Below are 23105 nucleotides of genomic sequence, written 5' to 3'. Positions count from 1 at the left end.
GAGTAGCCGGGGGGGGGCGGAGCTGTCGGCCGGGGTTGGAGTAGCCAGGAGGAAGGCATGGCCAGCCGTTGAGAAGTGCTTATTGAAATTTCCGATTATCATGGATTTATCAGTGGTGGCCGTGTTACCTAGCCTCAGTGCAGCTGGGAGGAGGTGCTCTTGTTCTCCATGGACTTGACAGGGTCCCAAAACTTTTTGGAGTTAGAGCTACATGATGTGAAGTTCTGCTTGAAGCTAGCCTTTGCTTTCCTGACTGACTACGTATATTGGTTCCTGACTTCCCTGAACAGTTGCATATCGCAGGGACTATTCCATACCACCTTTAGCGTATGCAGAGTGTTAGAACTGAGCTGAACTGAGCAGAACGGAGTTTAAAAATCTATATATACTGTATATTTCACCTTTATTTAACCAGGTAGGCTAGTTGAGAACAAGTTCACATTTACAAGTTTGATGAATGTCTGAAATAAAGACATGAGAAAGAGCAGATAAACTCTGTGAGGAGTTAGATGAACAGAGTTAGATGAACAGAGTTAGATGAACAGAGTTAGATGAACAGAAACTCTTCCTCTGCCTGTAATGTCACAAGAGACAGAGAGGTATATCTGACAGAGAGAGGTGTGTGTGTGTGTGTGTGTGTGTGTGTGTGTGTGTGTGTGTGTGTGTGTGTGTGTGTGTGTGTGTGTGTGTGTGTGTGTGTGTGTGTGTGCGTGTGTGTGTGTGAACCATACACACCCCAGTGCTTCAGGGGAAAACACAGACAGACTCATGTTTAATTCACCCACTCTTCTCGTTTCCTGTCCTGAAACTAAAGCCTCTGAACTGACAAACTGGAAAACACACAAATAAATCACACACGTATTATTTTGTCCAATTCTCTGTTGTGCCAAGGATTGAACCCTCCAGATAATTACATCATCTACAGGGTGAGGGGTCATGTTGTGTGCTATATTTTTTATGTGATAAAACATTGATCTGCTTTTTAGCTATTAATGCCACAGTGCTGTGTAAAGCTTTGATATTCTACATTATTTTAATTTAGTCCTATGAGATTCCTGCCACACAAGCTCAGTTCAGAATCCATGTTATGAGTATCTCTAGGGTTTCCACATATACAGTGCAGTGCTGTATACAGTAAGCCCTCGTTTTCAGAGCTTTGCTTGATCAGAAGTTTACTTTCCTGTCAAACTAACTGAACTTTCTCTGAGACGGCCTTCAGTACAGCGCAGACTCCCAGACCAGCATACTGATATTGTGGCATTTTCATGCTCCTCTCCTCTCCTCTTCTCTTCTCTTCTCTTTTCCCCTCCCCTCTTCTACTCACTTCTTCTCTCCTCTCTTCTTCTTTCGTCTGAGTATCAGGGTTTGAAAGCTAATTAATACCCTCAAAGGATAAATTATGAATGTATTATTTCCTATCAGAGCGATAATCTGTAGTGTTTGTAGGTGGGAGGAGAGAACACCAGCTCAGCATTTCTCTCTCCCTCTCTTTATCTATCCCCTGTTCACACAATTTATGTTTAGTTTTTTTTGTATCTATATGGGTTATTTGGATGGTAACCACAGCAGAACCCTTTTTGGTGCTACTGTTCATATCACTTTTTTGGGGGGGGTTCTACAAAGAGCCATGGTCATGAGGTTCTAAATGGAACCTGCATGGTGCAATAAAGAACCCTTTTCCTAAGGTTCTACAATGAACCATGGTCATGAGGTTCTAAATGGAATAAAGAACCCTTTATGGGGAAGGTGGTTCTATAAAGACATGTCATTAATCTGGTTCTTTGCAGATCCTTTTGAAGACCCATACATGGTTTCTTTTTCTGATTTATATATATAAATATTATATATATACTGAGTTATATATAACATGTAATAGCATGACACAACAGATTAAATAAACTGTGAACTAACTTGTGAACTATAAAGAACCATTGAAGAGCTCAAAAGTGCTCAAAAGGTTATTTGAGTCATTATGGCTCCATATAGAACCATTAGCCTTCCCAAACCCTTGAGGAACCCTTTTGTTAGTGTTCTCCTCTTCCCTTGATGTCTCTCTTTCTTTCAGTAAATAAACCCCCTAGACAGTACATCAACCCCATAGACAGTACATAAACCCCATAGACAGTACATAAACCCCATAGACAGTACATAAACCCCATAGACAGTACATCAACCCCAAAGACAGACATCAACCCCATAGACAGTACATCAAACCCATAGACAGTACATAAACCCCATAGACAGTACATAAACCCCATAGACAGTACATAAACCCCATAGACAGTACATAAACCCCATAGACAGTACTTAAGCCCCCTAGACAGTACATAAACCCCATAGACAATAAATAAACCCCCTAGACAGTACATAAACCCCATAGACAGTACTTAAGCCCCCTAGACAGTACATAAACCCCATAGACAGTACATTAACCCCTAGACAGTACATAAACCCCATAGACAGTACATAAACCCCATAGACAGTACATAAACCCCATAGACAGTACATCAACCCCATAGACAGTACATAAACCCCTAGACAGTACATCAACCCCATAGACAGTACATAAACCCCATAGACAGTACATCAAGCCCCTAGACAGTACATAAACCCCATAGACAGTACATAAACCCCATAGACAGTACATAAACCCCATAGACAGTACATAAACCCCATAGACAGTACATAAACCCCATAGACAGTACTTAAGCCCCTAGACAGTACATAAACCCCATAGACAGTACATAAACCCCATAGACAGTACATAAACCCGCTAGACAGCACATAAACCCCATAGACAGTACATAAACCCCCTAGACAGTACATCAACCCCATAGACAGTACATAAACCCCTAGACAGCACATAAACCCCATAGACAGTACATAAACCCCTAGAAGTACATCAACCACATAGACAGTACATAAACCCCATAGACAGTACATAAACCCCCTAGACAGTACATAAGCCCCCATAGACAGTACATAAACCCCATAGACAGTACTTAAGCCCCCTAGACAGTACATAAACCCCTAGACAATAAATAAACCCCTAGACAGCACATAAACCCCATAGACAGTACTTAAGCCCCCTAGACAGTACATAAACCCCCCATAAACCCCTAGACAGCACATCAACCCCATAAACAGTACATCAACCCCAAAGACAGACATCAACCCCATAGTACATCAACAAAGTAAATAAACCCCTAGACAGTAAATAAACCCCATAGACAGTACATAAACCCCATAGACAGTACATAAACCCCATAGACAGACATCAACCCCATAGACAGTACATCAACCCCATAGACAGTAAATAAACCCCATAGACAGTACATAAACCCCATAGACAGTACATAAACCCCCTAGACAGTACTTAAGCCCCATAGACAGTACATGAACCCACATCAGCTGTACAAACTCTATCAAAGAAAATGACTTGGACTTTTGATTTATGTTCATCTGATGGGTTTATATTGCTGGGGACACACACACACACACACACACACGATAAAAGCAATCCTAGTCTGAAGACAGGAATAGTAGATTCCATTTCACTAGAGGTCAGGGGTCATATTTGAGAGGGGTCAGGTAGGAGATTGAAGTGGTTATCCCACAGCGTTTTGTGGGTAAATCGGGCAGGAAAAATTCCTATTAGATTTTGTGCTTTCCAGAGATGCTAATAAATATTTGAGTGCAGGTCGGTAGAGCTTCACGAGAGGAGAGACAAGAGGCAAGGGAAGAACAAACACACGCGCTCACACTGAGCCGCATGACAACAAACACACAGACAGGCCATATATCATAGAGACATCTGAGGGAAAAATGTAACTTATCAGAAACATTGTTGAGTCTTCCCTTTCACACAAACTCACACACACACACATGCGCACACTCACGCACACACACACCAACATGCCCAACACACACACTGCTCTTCTGCACCTCATGAACCATTCTCAGAGAAAGAAGACACCGATAGAGAAAGTCAATAAATAGTTTTCCCCATTTTAAAGTGAGTTCCCTTATTCCAAGGTTAAAAACCACATCATATACACACTGCTGTAAGTAGCTTCAGCTGTTCCAGGCCTCCCTAGTGGGAGATATGTGACGTTGGTACAGTACACTGGAAGTGGGGAAAGTCACACTGTAAGTCTGGTACATATACTGTTTTGGAAAAAGTTATATTAGTGAGGAGGCCTGCACGTGTGTGTGTTCCAATGTGTGTGTTTGTGTGTGTGTATGAGTGTGTTTGTGTGTGTGTATGAGTGTGTTTGTGTGTGTGTATGAGTGTGTTTGTGTGTGTGTATGAGTGTGTTTGTGTGTGTGTATGAGTGTGTTTGTGTGTGTATGAGTGTGTTTGTGTGTGTGTATGAGTGTGTTTGTGTGTGTGTATGAGTGTGTTTGTGTGTGTGTATGAGTGTGTTTGTGTGTGTGTATGAGTGTGTTTGTGTGTGTGTATGAATGTGTTTGTGTGTGTGTATGAGTGTGTTTGTGTGTGTATGAGTGTGTTTGTGTGTGTGTATGAGTGTGTTTGTGTGCATCCGTGCGTTGGTCATGTGCGCGAATGTGTGTGTGTGCCAGCGTGTGTGTGCTCAAGCATGTGTGTGTGTATATACAACTCACCGTAGTGGCCTGAGTGTCCGTAGCAGGCGCAGCACCCGGAGCATACCCAGTATCTTGGGGCTGCTGTTGGACACCAATGAGACAAGGATGTCTATGGCTGAGATCATCACCAGCAACCCGTCTAGAAGGTTCCAGCTACTCCTCAGGTAGGCCTTATCACCAAACAACCAGCCCAGCGCAGCCACCTGAGAATAACCACAGACACGGGTGTTAAAGCCATATAGTCTACACTTCCATTCACATACAAACAGGTAAACAATAAAGACAACAATACCAACACATACGGTGAAAGCAAATGAGTAAATGAGGTCGTCAGTACCAATTTACTTAACATCACTGACCAAATATAGAAACTGGAATTACAACACTAGATCACAGGGTTGGTTAACGCTGGACAGTCCACGTGTATCCACTGTCACGTTCTGACCTTTATTTCCTTTGTTTTGTATTTATTTAGTATAGTCAGGGTGTGAGTTGGGTGGGCAGTCTATGTTTGTTTTTCTAGGTTTTGGGTATTTCTATGTTTCGGCCTAGTATGGTTCTCAATCAGAGGCAGGTGTCATTAGTTGTCTCTGATTGAGAATCATACTTAGGTAGCCTGGGTTTCACTGTGTGTTTGTGGGTGATTGTTCCTGTCTTTGTGTTTGCACCAGATAGGACTGTTTTTGGTTTTCCACATTTATTGTTTTGTTAGTTATTTCATATCTAGTTCCTTTATTAAAGAACATGAATAACCACCACGCTGCATTTTGGTCCGCTTCTCCTTCACCACAGGAAAACCCTTACATCCACAGAGTTTAGCCTCTTCCTACCAGACCCCTGTCCTGTGGAATAATCTCCAAGTGACCTTTCATTTGGATGTGTTGTTGTCTCTGGGTCAGTTTAGGAGAAAGGTGTTTTTATATTGATAAATGTGTCTGTTTTGTTTGATTGTTTATTGTTTATGTGATATTTGCTATTTAATTGAGTGTTTTCCATTGTGTATACTTGTACTTTATGTATTGTTCCCAGGGCACATGAGACCTAGGTCTCAATGATTACTGCACCTGTACATAGCCCACCTATAATTTAGCCCAAACAACTACCTCTTTCCCAACTGTATTTAATTTTAATTTATTTCTTTATTTTGCTCCTTTGCACCCCATTATTTTTATTTCTACTTTGCACATTCTTCCATTGCAAAACTACCATTCCAGTGTTTTACTTGCTATATTGTATTTACTTTGCCACCATGGCCTTTTTTGCCTTTACCTCCCTTACCTCACCTCATTTGCTCACATTGTATATAAACTTGTTTATACTGTATTATTGACTGTATGTTTGTTTTACTCCATGTGTAACTCTGTGTCGTTGTATCTGTCGAACTGCTTTGCTTTATCTTGGCCAGGTCGCAATTGTAAATGAGAACTTGTTCTCAACTTGCCTACCTGGTTAAATAAAGGTGAAATAAATAAATGTGTTTTCCATTGTGTATACTTGTACTTTATGTATTGTTCCCAGGGCACATGAGACCTAGGTCTCAATGTGTTTTTCCCTGGTTAAATAAATAACAAAAAATATGCTGAGCTCGGTTTGTTGCTTTGAAAAACTGTTTTAGTTGAAGAAACGTTTGTTTACCAGCCTACCTGTTTAGCCGTGAAGCGGTTAGCCTCAGTTGCTGGAACCACTGCTATCTGTCCTGGGATACTGCCAAACCCTAAAGTCTGGAGAGATGTTGCTTGGCACGGTAGGTAGACTAGCTGCTAGCTACCAAGCTTGCCAGGTTTCTTTGACAGTTTTGAACACAGCCTGCAACATGTTTTATTATTTATACACATTGCATGCATCTATAATCGCATTTGCGTAGCGTACAGTTGAGAATATGTGTTTTTTAGGACTTACACACATGTGAAAATGTTTTAAGTAGGGTGTGGAAAATGTTGGGCCTTATAACATACTTTCTACATTAACAGAACATGTTTTATTACCACACAAATGGACAAATGCATATCACTGTGCAACTGTCTATTCAGATAGGATGCCATTTTTTCCTCCCGTATTTATAATAAATTGTTTCAGCATTATTATTGTTATTATTGTTCTTATTATATACAATTTCATAACCAAAACCCTGGTCGTGTAATATGCATACAATGCAAAAAGTGGTCGGAAAAAATATTCAGACCACTTGACTTTTTCCACATTTTGTTACAGTACGTTAGAGTTTTTAAACTTGGATTAAATATTTGTTTTCCTCATCCATCTATCCCATAAAAAGCAAGCAAAAACATGTTTATAACATTTTTTGCAAATGTATAAAATAAAAAGGAAATTATTATCACATTTACATACAGTCAGCATTCAGACGCTTTACTCAGTACTTTCTTGATCCATGATTAACACATTTTAGAATAAGGCTGTAACACAAAGAAGATGTGGAAAAAGGGAAGGGGTTTGAATACTTTACAAATGCACTGTATGTATACAGTACCAGTCAAACGTTTGGACACACCTACTCATTCAAGGGTTTTTCTGTATATTCACAATTTTCTACATTTTGGAATAATAGTGAAGACATCACAACTATGAAATAACACATATGGAAAAATGTAGTAAATAAAAAAGTATTTTACACTTGAGATTCTTCATGTAGCTACACTTTGCCTTGTTGACAGCTTTGCACACTCTTGGCATTCTCTCAACCAGCTTCACCTGGAATGCTTTTCCAACAGTCTTGAAGGAGTTCCCGCATATGCTGAGCACTTGTTGGGTGCTTTTTCTTCACTCTGTGGTCCAACTCATCCCAAACCATCTCAATTGGGTTGAGGTTGGTTGATTGTGGAGGCCGGGTCATCTGATGCAGCACTCCATCATTCTCCTTCATGGTCAAATAGCCCTTACACAGCCTGGAGGTGTTTTGGGTCATTGTCCTGTTGAAAAACAAATTATCGTCCCACTAAGCTCAAAGCAGATGGGATGGAGTATCGTTTTAGAATGCTGTGGTAGCCATGCTGGTTACGTGTGCCTTGAATTCTAAATATATCACAGACAGTGTCACCAGCAAAGCACCCATACACCATCACACCTCCTACTCCAAGCTTCACGGTGGGAACCACACATGCAGAGATCATCCGTTCACCTACTCTACATCTCACAAAGACACAGCGGTTGGAACCCAAAATCGCATATTTGGTCTCAATAGACAAAAGGACAGATTTCCACTGGTCTAATTCTAGTGTTTTTTGGCCCAAGCAAGTCTCTTCTTCTTGTTGGTGTCCTTTAGTAGTGATTTCTTTGCAGCAATTTGACCATGAAGGCCTGATCCACGCAGTCACCTCTGAACAGTTGATGTTGAGATTTGTCCGTTACTTGAACTCTGTGAAGCATTTATTTGGGCTGCAATTTCTGAGGCTGGTAACTCTAATGAACTTACCCTATGCAGCAGAGGTAACTGGTTCTTCCAGTCCTGTGGCTGTCCTCATGAGAGCCAGTTTCATCATAGCGCTTGATAGTTTTTGCGACTGCAATTGAAGAAACTTTCAAAGTTCTTGACATGTTCTGGCTTGTCTGACCTTAATGTCTTAAAGTAATGATTGACTGTCGTTTCTATTACTTATTTGAGCTGTTCTTGCCATAAAATGGACTTGGTCATTTACCAGATAGGGTTATCTTCTGTATACCACCCCTTACTTGTCACAACATAATACATTCCACAAATTAACTTTTAACAAGGCACAATAGTTAATTGAAATGCATTCCAGGTGACTACCTCATGAAGCTGGTTGAGAGAATGTCAAGAGTTAGCAAAGCTGTCAACAAGAAAAAGGGTTTCTCATGCTTGTTCAATGTTCTATAAACAATTAATGAACATGCACCTGATGAGCGGTCGTAAAGACACTAACAGCTTACAGACGGTAGGCAATTAAGGCACTAAAGAGGCCTTTCTACTGACTCTGAAAAACACCAAAAGAAAGATGCCAAGGGTCCCTGCTTCTCTGCGTGAACGTACCTTAGGCATGCTGCAAGGAGGCATGAGGATTGCAGATGTGGCCAGGGCAATAAATTGCAATGTCCGTACTGTGATACGCGTAATACAGTGGTACAGGGAGACAGGACGGACAGCTGATCATCCTCGTAATTGCACAGGATCGGTACATCCGAACATCACACCTGCGGGACAGGTACACGATGGCAACAACAACTGCCCGTGTTACACCAGGAAAGTACAATCCCTCCATCAGTGCTCAGACTGTCCGCAATAGGCTGAGAGGGGCTGGACTGTGGGCTTGTACGCCTGTTGTAAGGCAGGTCCTCACCAGACATTACCGGCGACAACATCGCCTATGGGCACAAACCCACCTTCGCTGGACCAGACAGGACTGGCAAAAAGTGCTCTTCACTGACGAGTCGCAGTTTTGTCTCACAAGGGGTGATGGTCGGATTCACATTTAGTGTTGAAGGAATAAGAGTTACATCGAGGCCTGTACTCTGGTGCGGGATCAATTTGGAGATGGAGGGTCCGGCATGGTCTGGGGCGGTGAGTCAGAGCATCATCGGTCTGAGCTTGTTGTCATTGCAGGCAATCTCAACACTGTGCATTACAGGGAAGACATCCTCCTCCCTCATGTGGTACCCTTCCTGCAGGCTCATTCTGACATGACCCTCCAGCATGACAATGACACCAGCCATACTGCTTGTTTTTTGCATGATTTCCTACAAAACAGGAATGTCAGTGTTCTGCCATGGCCAGCGAAGAGCCCGGATCTCAACCCCATTGAATACGTCTGGGACCTGTTGGATCGGACATTCCCCCCAGAAATGTCTGGGAACTTGCGGGTGCCTTGGTGGAAGAGTGGGGTAACATCTCACAGCAAGAACGGGCAAATCTGGTGAGGTCTATAAGGAGAAGATGCACTGCAGTACTTATTGCAGCTGGCGGCCACACCAGATACCGACTGTTACTTTTGATTTTGACCCCTCTCTTTGTTCATGGACATATTATTCAATTTCTGTTAGTCACATGTCTGTCTCAGTTGTTGAATCTTGTTATGTTCAGTCAAATATTTACGCATGTTAAGTTTACTGAAAATAGATGAGGTTGACAGTGAGAGGACGTTTCTTTTTTTGCAGAGTTTATATACATATATATATATATATATAATGGCATACCGCATGTTTGCCACCAGGGGGAGACTCGTCGAGGCCTGGTGACAGACGGAGGATACATCACGTGACGATGGCTCCCTTTGATGTATGTGCCAGGTCTCAACGGGCTCTCCGGCCAGGACTAATTAGGGCTGATTGTGGTTGGTGAGTAATCAAGGAGCTGATTGCTCACCAGCTGGACGAGTCCCATAAAGCTGTCAGAAGGGCAGCACACAGGGGTGGGGACTGGGGAAGAGAGGTTACTCCATTTTAGTCGTGCTCAGTACCAGAGATAACGAAGTGAGCTCGGTTTTGGAAGGATGGCAAAGGCCGAAGTGGGCAAGTCTGCTGGCCCCGTTCCTTACCAGGAACGCCCAAAAGGCGTATTGGGACCTTAACAACGAACAGGCGGCTAACTATGACGGTCTCAAACGGGAGATACCCAGCCGTTACGTTAGTCCATGACTGGAGGTTTGTGGCCGATGCCTCCCCCCGAGCCCAGATGAGCGAACTACTGCACATCACCAGGGCGTGGTTTCTAACTGACCTATCCACCCTCTCTATCATAGACAAAGTGGTCATGGATCGCTTCTTACGGGCGTTACCCCATGACATGAAAAGGGTAGCGCGCTAGGACCACCTGGGAGCAGTGGAGACACGGCCCTGTTGAAGGTCGAGCTGTGGGGACAGAAGGACACCCGCACCGCCGTATAACCCGCACAGACAACCAGCGGGAAGCGAGTCAGCCGCATCCCAAATGACAGCGGTGAATGGACAGCAACTTCCGGGGGTGAGTGACTGGCGATACCCCCATTTCCAAATCAAGAATAACCTTTTGTATCAGGTTTCGGTTAAAACAGAGGTACTGTTGCTGCCCCGACAGTACATGGGAACCGTTCTTCAGCTGGCCCTCACCCATTTGTTGGGGGCTCACCAGGGATTGGAGAAGACCCGGGAACAGATCGCCGCCCAGTTCCACTGGTCCAGGATGAGGAGGGCCGTGGAAGACTATTGTTGTGCTGCCTGGAGTGTCAAATCACTGCCCCAAAAGCACACTTCTGAAATATGCTGATCCCCCTACCGATCATTGGGTTGATCTATGAATGCATCGCAATGGACACAGTGGGACACCTACTAAAAATGACATGAGGACATTGATGCGTCGTGGTAATAGTAGATCATGCCACCTGGTATCCCGAGGCCATTCCCCTACGGGCGGCAGTCTCCCAAGGAATCGCCCAGGAGCTGTTCCACCTCTTTAGCCGGGGCACCTCGAACAAGATCTTAACCATCCAAGGTACCAAGTTCATGTTCCGATTATTGAAATATTTGTGTGCTTTCCTGTAGATCAAGCATATCCAGACCTCCGTCTTTCACCAACAGACAGATGGGCTCGTCGAACAGTTCAATAAAACGCTCAAACAAATGCTGCCTAAGAACTGGGACCATCTACTACCCCACCTAATGTTCTCGGTCTGAGAATTGCCCCAGTCATCCACCGGGTTTTCCCCTTTAAAACCCCTCTACGGGAGGAGGCACTGACAGAGCTTGGTCTTTTACCAGATAGGGCTACCTTCTGTATACCACTCCGACATTGTCATGACACAACTGATTGGTTTAATCGCATTTAGGAAAGAAATTCCACAAATTCATTTTTAACAATGCACACCTGGACGGGAAGAACTGAGACCAGCTAGTACCCCACCTAATGTTCTCGGTCCCGAGAAGTGTCTCAGTCATCCACCGGGTTTGTCCCTTTCAAACTCCTCTACGGGAGGAGGCCACGCAGCCTACTGGACCTCGCCAAGGAGGTATGGGAAGCTCAGCTGACCACCTTACGTAGCGTGGTAGAAAACGTGGAGAAGATGACAAAGCGGATGATAGACATACGGCCAGTAATAAGGGAACATATGGAGAAGGCCCAACACGCCCAAGCCCAGGTTTATAATCGGGGAAACCCTTCCACAAGAATTCCAGGTGGCAACAGGGCCGTACAAGGTGATAGAGAAGTTGGGACCAGTCAATTACCGCAGCCAGGGAGATGGAAATCCCAACAGATTTACCACTTGAACCTATTGAAGAGGTGGCACAAAAGGACAGCCTTGGCCGTGTTATGGTCAGGACCAAGGACGCCAACGGTACCAGTGGTGGTCCCGAGCAACGAGGACCTCGACCCGGCCCAGAAGAAAACGCTCTGGGAGATTGTCAATTGGAAACAAGGCGGTGTTCTCAGAGAAGCCGGGTTGCACGACCCTAATGGAACACCACGTCCTCACCCAGCCTGGGGAAACAGTATGAAAGAGGCCATACCGGATCCCCGATCCAGACGGAAGGCTGTGAAGCAGGAAGTGGAGGCTATGCTGAGGATGGGGATCATCAAAGAGTGCACAGCGCATGGTGCAGCCCGATCGGGTCGGTCCCCAAACCGGACGGTAGCCTGCGCTTCTGTAATGACTTCCTGGGTGTGAACGACATCAGCTTATTCAACGCCTACCTCATGCCGAGGGTGGACGAGCTCATCGACCGATTGGGAAAGTTCAGGTAAGTCAGCACCCTCAACCTGACGCAAGGATTTTGGAAGGTACCGTTGGTAGCTTCCTCCCGGGAAAAGACGTAATTTTCGACACTGGACGGCTTATATCAGTCCCGGTGCTCTCATTCGGTCTCCACAGAACCCTGCCAATGTTCCAGCGCCGGTTGATGAACCGAGTACTCCGACACCACCAACAGTACGCTGCGGCTGTCACGTTCTGACCTTTATTTCCTTTGTTTTGTATTTAGTAGTATGGTCAGGGCGTGAGTTGGGTGGGCAGTCTATGTTTGATTTTCTATGATTTGGGGATTTCTATGTTTCGGCCTAGTATGGTTCTCAATCAGAGGCAGGTGTCATTAGTTGTCTCTGATTGAGAATCATACTTAGGTAGCCTGGGTTGCACTGTTTGTTTGTGGGTGATTGTCTATGTTAGTGGCTTGTGTCAGCACAGGTGTCATTTGTAGCTTCACGGTCGTATTTGGTTCATTGTTTTTTTTGTTACTCTTTTGTATAGTGTTCAGTGTTCTCTTTATTAAAATTCACTATGAACACATACCACGCTGCATATTGGTCCTCTGATCCTTCTCGCCTCTCCTCTTCAGATGAAGAGGAGGAAGACCATGACTCGGCCTATTTGGATGACATCATTATCCACAGCCAAGATTGGGAAGAGCACCTGATGCGCCTCCAGGCAGTACTGAATGCACTCAGGCAAGCCAGGTTGACAGCGAACCCCAAGAAATGCAAGCTAGAGTTTGAAGAGGTGGAGTACCAGGGGTACTTGATCAGACGGGGGAACGTCAAGCCACAGGAGTGGAAGGTCCACGCGGTACGTGACTAGTCTGTTCCACGCACCAAGACACAGGTCAAGTCCTTCCTGGGACTGGCAGAATACTACAGCTGGTTTATCCGCAACTTTGCAATTATAGCCCCCTCTTACTGATCTAACCAGGGCCAACTTCCAAAAACAGTGAAATGGACATGGAGACCAAAGCGGCATTTAGGCGCCTGAAGGAAGCGCTGTGCTCCAATCAGATTCTTGTAAGGCACAATTTCCAGGTACCGATGTTGGTCCAGACGGACGTGGGACTAGGTGCAAGACACTCAAGTGTTACCTGTTGGGCACCCACTTCACCCTGGTCACAGACCATGCTCCCCTGGTCTGGATGGCCAGGGGAAAGGACACAAACGATCGGGTCACCAGGTGTTCTTGTCCTTTCAACGGTTCTCTGTTTCTGTTGTGCACCGGTCAGGGGCAAAGCATGGGAATGCCACCAATACCTTGTCACAACACAACTGATTGGCTCAAATGCATTAAGGAAATAAATTCCACAAATAACTCTGAACAATACACACCTGTTAATTTAAATACCTCATGAAGCTGGTTGAGAATGCCAAGAGTGTGCAAAGCTTTCATCAAGGCAAAGGGTGGCTACTTTGAAGATTCTCAAATATCAAATATATTTTTATTTGTTTAACACCTTTTGGTTACTACATGATTCCATATGTGTTATTTTATAGTTTTATAGTTTTGATGTCTACCCTATTATTCTACAATAATAGAGTCTACAAACTCTTGAATGAGTGGGTGTGTCCAAACGTTTGACTGGTACTGTATATATACTGTACAAAACGTTAAGAACACCTTCCTAATATTGAGTTGTCCCCATTTTGTCCTACGAACAGCCTCAATTCCTTGGTGCATGGACTCTACAAGGTGTCGAAAGCTTTCCACAGGGATGCTGATCCATGTTGACTCCAATGCGTTCCACAAGTTGGCTGGATGTCCTTTGGTGGACCATTCTTAATACACACAGGAAACTGTTGAGTGTGATAAACCCAGTAGCGTTGCAGTATTTAAAGCGCTAAAACCAGTGCGCCTGGCACGTCCTACCATACCCCTTTAAAAGGCACTTAAATATTTTGTCTCCCATTCACCCTCTGAATGGCAAACACACACAATCCATGTGTCAATTGTCTCATGCTTAAAAATCTTTCTGTAGCCGTTTCCTTCAGTCAAATGACCTACTGGCCTCATGGGTGGACTGTCATAAAACATTTTAAGAATTTCATAATTAATAAACTGTACTTCAAAAAAGCCGCCAAAATCTTTGTTATATTTCAGTCTTCTGTGATGTATATAAAGTGTAATATTGGGATGCAAATAGAATAGATTTCAACTGTATATCTGACATGGTACAGGTGTATTATTTTTTCTAAGCCTGTAACAATGTGTGTGAGGGGTATACTTTTGTGTCACAATAGATTTGTTTAAGACTACCAAGAAACACTCTGTGTGACCCTGATTTAGCACACTGCACTAAAAGGTTCACCTGTCTCCTACCCTTCATCTACACTGATAGAAGTAGATTTAACAAGTTACATCAATAAGGGTTCATAGCTTTCACCTGGTTTCACCTGGTCAGTCTATGTCATGTTTTCTGTACTCTGTGTAGTCAAGGGCAATCAACTTGTACTCCACCGACGCAGATGACATACGATTAGTTTTTAAAAAATGGTGACAGTTGGAGCCAGTGCAGTCTTTGATGTTATTGCTCATAAATTGTTATTGAATAAACTCACTTGCTATGGTTTTGCATCACCTGCCATCACATGGTTGGAGAGTTATTTATCCAATAGAACTCAGAGAGTGTTCTTAAATGGAAGCTTCTCTAACATCAGAAATGTACAGTGCGGTGTACCTCAGGGCAGTTGCCTTGGGACTCTTTTCTTCTCTATCTTTACAAATGATTTACCACTGGTGTTACACAAAGCAATAATGATTATGTATGCAAATTATTCCACACTCCCCAGTGTGTACATGTCAGCACCCAAAGCCAGTTAGCTCACTGAAAGTCTAAATAAGGAGTTACAGTCAGTATCAAAAATGGTGATTAATATTAAACTGGTCTTAAATACAACTAAAACTAAAAGCGTTGTATTTGGTTCAAAACATTCTCTAAGACATAAACCTCAACTGGAGTTGTGCATAAAGGGTGTGACCATTGAACAAGTTGAAGAAGTTGAACTCCCAGGAGTAACATTGGATGGTCAGTTATCATGGTCAAGTCATATTGACAAACTTGTTGTGAAGATGGAGAGGGGTATGTCTGTTATAAAAATATGTTCTGTGTTTTTGACACTGAAATCAACTGTACTATTTGTTCAGGCTCTGGTCTTGTCCCATCTTGGTTACTGTCCGGTAATATAGTCAGGTGCAGCACAGAAAGACCAAGCAAAGCTGCACCGGACTCAAAACCTTTCCCTTAAACTGCACGTACAGAACTAACATCATGTCAGCCTTTCCTGGATGAGGGTTGATGAGAGATTAACTGAATCTTCTAGTTTTTATGAGAAATATTACAGTGATGAAAATTCCAGATTGTCTGCATAATCAACTAACATTCAGCTCAGACTCCCATAAAGAAAAGCCACCAGGGGTCTTTTCACAGATCCCAAGTCCCCAAACAATTCACGGCAAAGCACAATATTATACAGAGCCAAGATCGCATGGAACACCCTTCCAAATACAATTACTTAAGCTTACAGCAAAATGTCCTTTATAAAATGGATTAAACAACGTCTCATGGAACATGAGGACTGTGAGGAGACACGCACAAACACGCGCAAGTATCATTTTTGACTTGTTGTTTGTATGTCATATTTCAAATGTGTGTGACTTTGTCGATCAGTGTTTTGTTACTTGTCCTATTTTAATGTTTTGTGTTTTTTGTGGACCCCAGGAAGAGTAGCTGGACCCCAGGAAGAGTAGCTGGACCCCAGGAAGAGTAGCTGTAGCTGCTGCTTTTGCCAAAGCTAATAAACACATACAGTACCAGTCAAAGGTTTGAACAGACCTACTCATTCAAGGGTTTTTAATGACTATTTTCTACATTTTATAGTGAAGACATCAAAACTATGAAATAACACATATGGAATCATGTTGTCAGCAAAATATATTTTATATTTGAGATTCTTTAAAAGTAGCCACCCTTACACATTTGCATAGTAAACATTTTTAAAACCCTGGAATGAGTAGGTGTGTCCTAACTTTTTACTGCTACTGTAAGACAAGTGTGATTCAAACTTTTGTTATTGAAAAATGTTCTTCTGTATTTCCATCTACACAACTGACTGAGACACAACAATGACACACAGAGACAAACTGCATCTCAACTAGGCAGCCGGATGGGTCATTTGCATACGACGTTGTGCCTCACCCGAGTGTAAAGGCATGAATCTATATATAATCAGGCAGTGTCTTACTTAGAGAATGATCAACCCCCTGACAAACAAAGATGTGTCGAGGTTACAAAGACTTTGGTTCCTATGTGAGTTCCGCCCAAACGTCTGACTTCCTGAGCGCGACGTTAATGAACCTCTCCCGAGCCCCATTATTCTTGAGCATGATTTAAATGTTGCCTTGGTCTGCCCTAAATTTGTATGTGTGTGTCTGTGTCTTTGTCTGTGTGCGCGAGCATGTGTGTATGTGCGTGTATGTGTGTTGTGTGTGTGTGTGCGTCTGTGTGGGAGAGCCCTGGTGTTGCATTGGGTCCTAGAATAGAGATAGAGGTCTTAGTGAGTGACACCTGTGAACTTTCTCTTGCCCTCACCCCTCCTCACCACTGCCACAAGCCATGAAACTCAATTCAAAAGCCAGGACATTTGAATATTGGCTAGACATATTATTAAAAGATGGGTATGTGTGTGTGTCTGTAAGCTCAACGGTCAGTGATGACGAGAGAGATGAATGTGTGTGTATGTGTGTGTGTGATCGATAGCTTTGTCCATTCATATATACAGTCATTAGAGATAACACAGACACAGACACACACACACACACACATTCATTCATCTCTCTCGTCATCACAGACCGTTGAGCTCACACACACACACACGCAGTCTCTCTCTCTCACACACACACACACACACACACACATTTTAAAGTATGTCTAGCCATTATTCAAATGTCCTTGCTTTTGTATTGAGTGCCATTCATTCCTATGTAAAGAGTCAATAGCGCATTGACACCAAGTGAAGTTAAAGCTTAAGATGGTGTCTCATGGAGACATAATATGCACAGTTTGAGCTACTTCAGGAAGTGACTCTGCAGGCTAGCTCAGTGCTGCCAGCTCTCATTGGCTAACTCAAGTCGAAGGCCAACCGGGGTACTGCAGGCTACCATTAGGAAATAAAGTATCCTTATAACACCTTTTGTGTGTGATTAAAAACATATTTGGTTCAAGGACATACATCTGGTGAATTAGAAGCAATTATTGGTATCATGATTGTCTTTGAAACATGTTTTAATTGACATGAAAATTGACCATGAAGACTGATATTTCCCTACAATTGGGGATTCTGTTTTCTGTTAACAATACCGCCTTGAACCTCCGAGCTTGTAATGAGAAGGGGTAGTCGTTCTTCCGTGGATCGCTCCCATTCAAGAGTGTATGTGTGTGTGTCTCTGTGTGTGTGTGTGTGTGTGTGTGAGACTTACTCAGGTATCACATGGGAAGTCTGTTTTCTTAAAGGCTTTGTATCTAAATACTTTGTATCTAAAGGCTTTGTATCTAAAGGCTTTGAATCTAAAGGCGTTGTATCTGTAAAACAGTAGATCTGAAGATCAATCATTTAGAGTGTGGTGTTTTGAAGGCCCAGTGCCTTCAAAAACGTGATTTTCCAGTGTTTATACACCCCTTCAAAAATAGTGGATTCGGCTATTTCAGCCACACCCATTGCTGACAGGTGTATAAAATTGAGCACACTGCCATGTAATCTCAATAGACAAACATTGGCAGGAGAATGGCCTTTACTGAAGAGCTCAGTGATTTTCAACATGGCATTGTCATAGGAGGCCACTGTTCCAACAAGTCGGTTAGTCAAATGTCTGCCCTGCTAGAGATTCCTCAGTTACACCCTTAGTGCTGTTATTGTGAAGTGGAAACGTCTAGGACCAACAACGGCTCAGCTGCGAAGTGGTAGACCACACAAGCTCACAGAATGCAACTGCTGAGTGCTGAAGCGCGTAGCACATAAAAATCGTCTGCCCTTGATTGCAACACTCACTACCCAGTTCCAAACTGCCTCTGGAAGCAACGTCAGTATAATAATCATTCGTCAGGAACGTTATGAAATGGTTTTCCCATGACTGAGCAGCGGCACACAAGCCTAAGATCACCACGCGCAAGGCCAAGCGTCGGCTGGAGTGGTGTAAAGCTCGCCGCCATGGGATTCTGGAGCAGTGGAAACGCTTCCTCTGGAGTGATGAATATAGGTCCAAAAGGATCCTTATTTTACACCCAAGACAATTAACCAAATGGCCACCCGGACTACTTACATTGACCCCCCCCCTTGTTTTTTTACACTGCTGCTACTCGTTGTTTATTATCTATGCATAGTCATTTTACCCCTACCTACATGTACACATTACCTCGAATAACCTATACCCCCGCACATTGGTAGTGGTAGTCTCGTTATGTATATAATATATATAGTATGTATATAGTCTCGTTATTGTTATTTTATTGTGTTTCTTTTGTTTATTTAGTAAATATTTTCTTAACTCTATTTCTTGAACTGCGTTGCTGGATAATTAAGGGCTTGTTAATAAGCATTTCACGGTAAGGTCTACATCTGTTGTATTTCGCGCATGTGAATACAATTTATTTTTAATTTGATTTGATGAATCACTCTTCGCCATCTGGCAGTCCGATGGACGAATCTGGTTTTGGCGGATGCCAGAAGAACACTACCTGCCCGAATGCATAGCCAGGTGGGCAACGTTCACTGAGGTCATTTCCCCCTACAATCTGAAATTGCATTTTTGACCCCCCCCAGTTTTATCATTGGAATGTGATACAAAAATGAGGCAGCGGTGTGCTTTAGGACCATACGGACGCCTCCGAGGAGTCAGGTAAGCTGTTTGAAGTGTTTATCCGACCGGATAAAAAAATATATATATATATACACCCCCACCTCTAAAACCAAAGTTGCGCCCCTAGTGCCAGCTGTAAAGTTTGGTGGAGGAGGAAAAATGGTCTGGGGCTGTTTTTCATGGTTAGGGCTAGGCTCCAAAATCTGAAAACTACAGCATACAATGACATTCTAGACGATTCTGTGCTTCCAAATTGGTGGCAACAGTTTGGGGAAGAGCCTTTCCTGTTTCAGCACGACAATGCCCACGTCACAAAGCGAGGTCCATACAGAAAGAGTTTGTCGAGATCGGTGCAGTGGAACTTTACTGGCCTGCACAGAGCCCTGACCTCAAACCCATCGAACACCTTTGGGATGAATCGGAACACAGACTGCGAGCAAAGGAGGGACCAACTCCATATTCATGCTCATGATTTTGAAATGAGATGTTCGACAAGCAGGTGTCCACATACTTTTGCAGTGTCCACATGCAGTGTATATATTTCCACACTATGAGGTTGGAATAATACTGTGAAATTGTGAAAATTATGATAATGCCCTTTTAGTGTAAGAGCTGTTTGAAAAGACCACCTGAAATTTCAGCCTGTTTTGGTGGGATGGAGTTTTGGCCTTCCTGGTGACATCACCATGCAGTAAATGAGTTAATAGACCAATAAGACACAGAGTTCCAAACCTCTCTGCCAATAACAGCACATTTTCAGTTTTCCAGACTAGTTTTCCAGACAACTCACAGACTAGTCTTGGCAAAATTATTTTTAAAGAAACGGCTCTTTGCTAAGAAACTATTTTTGTTTCTTTTGACCATTTTAATTGAAAACAATCACAGTAAGGTAGTTAATTGTTACCCAGAAATTATTTGATATTCAGATAAAAATGGCTTTGTTTGACATTTAAGGTATTTCTGTCATCTAAACTAAATACTACTAAGGTATTTTATGTACTTCAGGTACTTGAAGTATTTGTTAATATATATTTTCTAATCTCTCTCTAAATTATGACTTTTAGGAAACCCTATAATGGTACTCATCTTCTCTCTCTTCCCATTTCTCTCTCCCCCTTCTCTTCCTCTCCCCCTTCCTCCCCCCTTCCCTCCCCCCTTCTCTCTTTCTTTCTATTTAGTCAAATAAGCCTGAGGGCAGATTGATAATCCTGAGGGCAGATTGATAAGCCTGAGGGCAGATTGATAGGCCTGAGGGCAGATTGATAAGCCTGAGGGCAGATTGATATGCCTGAGGGCAGATTGATAAGCCTGAGGGCAGATTGATAGGCCTGAGGGCAGATTGATAAGCCTGAGGGCAGATTGATATGCCTGAGGGCAGATTGATAAGCCTGAGGGCAGATTGATAAGCATGAGGGCAGATTGATAAGCCTGAGGGCAGATTGATAAGCCTGAGGGCAGATTGATATTCCTGAGGGCAGATTGATTAGCCTGAGGGCAGATTGATAGGCCTGAGAACAGATTGATTAGCCTGAGGGCAGATAGATAAGCCTGATTGCAGATTGATAACCCTGAGGGCAGATTGATAAGGCTGAGTACAGATTGATAAACTTGAGGGCAGATTGTACACAGAATCCACTGATGATTAATGGTTTATAATTAGTCATAATAAGAGTAGGATTACAAAACTGTTTGGTATTGTTTCACTCTGATTGTAAAGGTTAGGATTATGGTAAGATTTTTCTAGATCTTTGCCTGTCGGCAACTCCTACCCAACATGTCCTAATATCACCCAGAGGGAGTAGAGCTTTAATCTGGCCATGTGGATCAGACCAGACGGATGAAGGCCTTAACTAGAGCCCTGAGGTACAGTGATGAGTCAAGCCCTTCTCTGGGTAGGACATTGCATGTTTACGGGTTTACCGCTTGGTAGGGTATGCTCTGTATGCTCTCGTCGGCTGGCCCTTGCTTCATACTCATCGCCAAACCCTACTGGCTCCAGGTCATCTACAAGTTTCTGCTAGGTAAAGCCCCGTCTTATCTCAGCTTACTGGTCACCATAGCAGCACCCACCCGTAGCACGCGCTCCAGTAGGTATATCTCACTGGTCACCCCCAAAGCCAATTCTTCCTTTGGCCGCCTCTCCTTCCAGTTCTCTACTGCCAATGACTGGAACGAACTGCAAAAATCACTGAAGCTGGAGACTCTTACCTCCCTCACTAGCTTAAAGCACCAACTGTCAGAGCAGCTCACAGATCACTGCACCTGTACATAGCTCATCTGTATGTAGTCCATCCAATCTACCTCATCACCATACTATATTTATTTATTTATCTTGCTTCTTTGCACCCCAGTACGTCTACTTGGGCATTCATCTTCTGCACATTCTACCATTCCAGTGTAATTGCTATATTGTAATTACTTCGCTACCATGGCCTATTTATTGCCTTACCTCTCTTATCCTACCTCATTTGCACACACTGTATATAGATTTTTCTACTGTATTATTGATTGTATGTGTGTTTATTCCTTGTGTAACTCTGTGTTGTTGTATGTGTCGAACTGCTTTGCTTTATCTTGGCCAGGTCGCAGTTGCAATTCGGAACTTGTTCTCAACTAGCCTACCTGGTTAACCTCTCTTGGGTAGGGGGCAGTATTTTCACATCTGGATGAAGAGTGTGCTCAAAGTAAACTGCCTGAAGCTAGGATATGCATATAATTGGTAGATGTTGATAGAAAACACTCTAAAGTTTCTAAAACTGTTAACATTATATCTGTGAGTATAACAGAACTGATATGGCAGGTGAAACCCCGAGGACAAACCACCCCCCCCAAAAAAATAATTCAGCCTTCCACTGTTTTCAATGGCTGTCAATTTTATTATAAGGCGAAGTCCTCTCAGATTGCAGTTCCTAGGGCTTCCACTAGATGTCAACAGTCTTTAGAAAGAGTTTCATGCTGGGTTTTGGAAAAATTTGCCAGAAATTTGAGTTTTTGTAGGTGGCTCCCATTTTGGCTGTAATGTTTCCAAGCGCTTGGAAGAGAGCGCGTTCTTTGGTATTTTTCTCCGGTAAAGACAATAACGATTCTCCGTCTTGAATTGTATAGTTTATTTACGTATTAGGGTATATAAGGTTTGATTAAGAAACATTGTTTGACTTGTTTGGAAAAGATTATTAGTAACGTTAGGGATTCATTTTGTATGCATTTTGATGGAGGGAAACTGGATGTATTATTGACTGAAGCGCGCCAGCTAAACTGAGTTTTTATGTATCTAAAGAAGGACATTATCGAACAAAAGGACCATTTGTGATATATCTGGGACCTTTTGGAGTGCCAACAGAAGAAGATCATCAAAGGTAAGGCATTTATTATATCACTATTTCTGACTTTCGTGGTGCACCTGCCTGGTTGAAAAATGTTTTTTTATGTGTTTGTATGCGGGGCGCTGTCCCCAGATAATCGCATGGTGTGCTTTTGCCGTAAAGCCTTTTTGAAATCTGACACGGCGGCTGGATTAATAAGAAGTTAAGCTTTATTTTGATGTACTACACTTGTGATTTTATGAAAGTTAAATATTTATAATTCTGTTGTTTGAATTTCGTGCTCTGCAATTTCACCGGATGTTGGCCAGGTGGGACGCTACCGTCTCACCTGCCAATACGAAGTTAAATAAAGGTGAAATAAAATAAATAAATAAATAGGGTCGCCTAAGTCCATCCTTACCTTTACTGTCATCTCTGCCACAAAGATCGCTGTGAATATGTAGTTGGATAACGTGAGGAAGATGCGCTCCTGCAGAGAGAGAGAGACAAAGAGAGAGAGACAAAGACAGAGAGAGGGAGACATAGAGAGAGAGAGCGAGACAGAGCGAGAGTGACAGAGCAAGAGAGACAGAGAGAGAGAGAGAGAGTGAGACAGAGCGAGAGAGACAGAGCAAGAGAGACA

General features: G+C 43.1%; 1 pseudogene; it reads right to left on the bottom strand.

Annotated features, from left to right (window-relative positions):
- Positions 1-22996, bottom strand: part of LOC112242036 — a 102764-nt pseudogene extending 79768 nt beyond the window's left edge.
- Between the last annotated feature and the right edge of the window lie 109 nt (positions 22997-23105).

Source organism: Oncorhynchus tshawytscha, linkage group LG24 (assembly GCF_018296145.1).
Source record: "Oncorhynchus tshawytscha isolate Ot180627B linkage group LG24, Otsh_v2.0, whole genome shotgun sequence".
In the NCBI taxonomy this organism is placed as follows: domain Eukaryota; kingdom Metazoa; phylum Chordata; class Actinopteri; order Salmoniformes; family Salmonidae; genus Oncorhynchus; species Oncorhynchus tshawytscha.
Note: the sequence above shows the minus strand (reverse complement) of the source record. Positions and strands in the feature narration are given on the sequence as shown.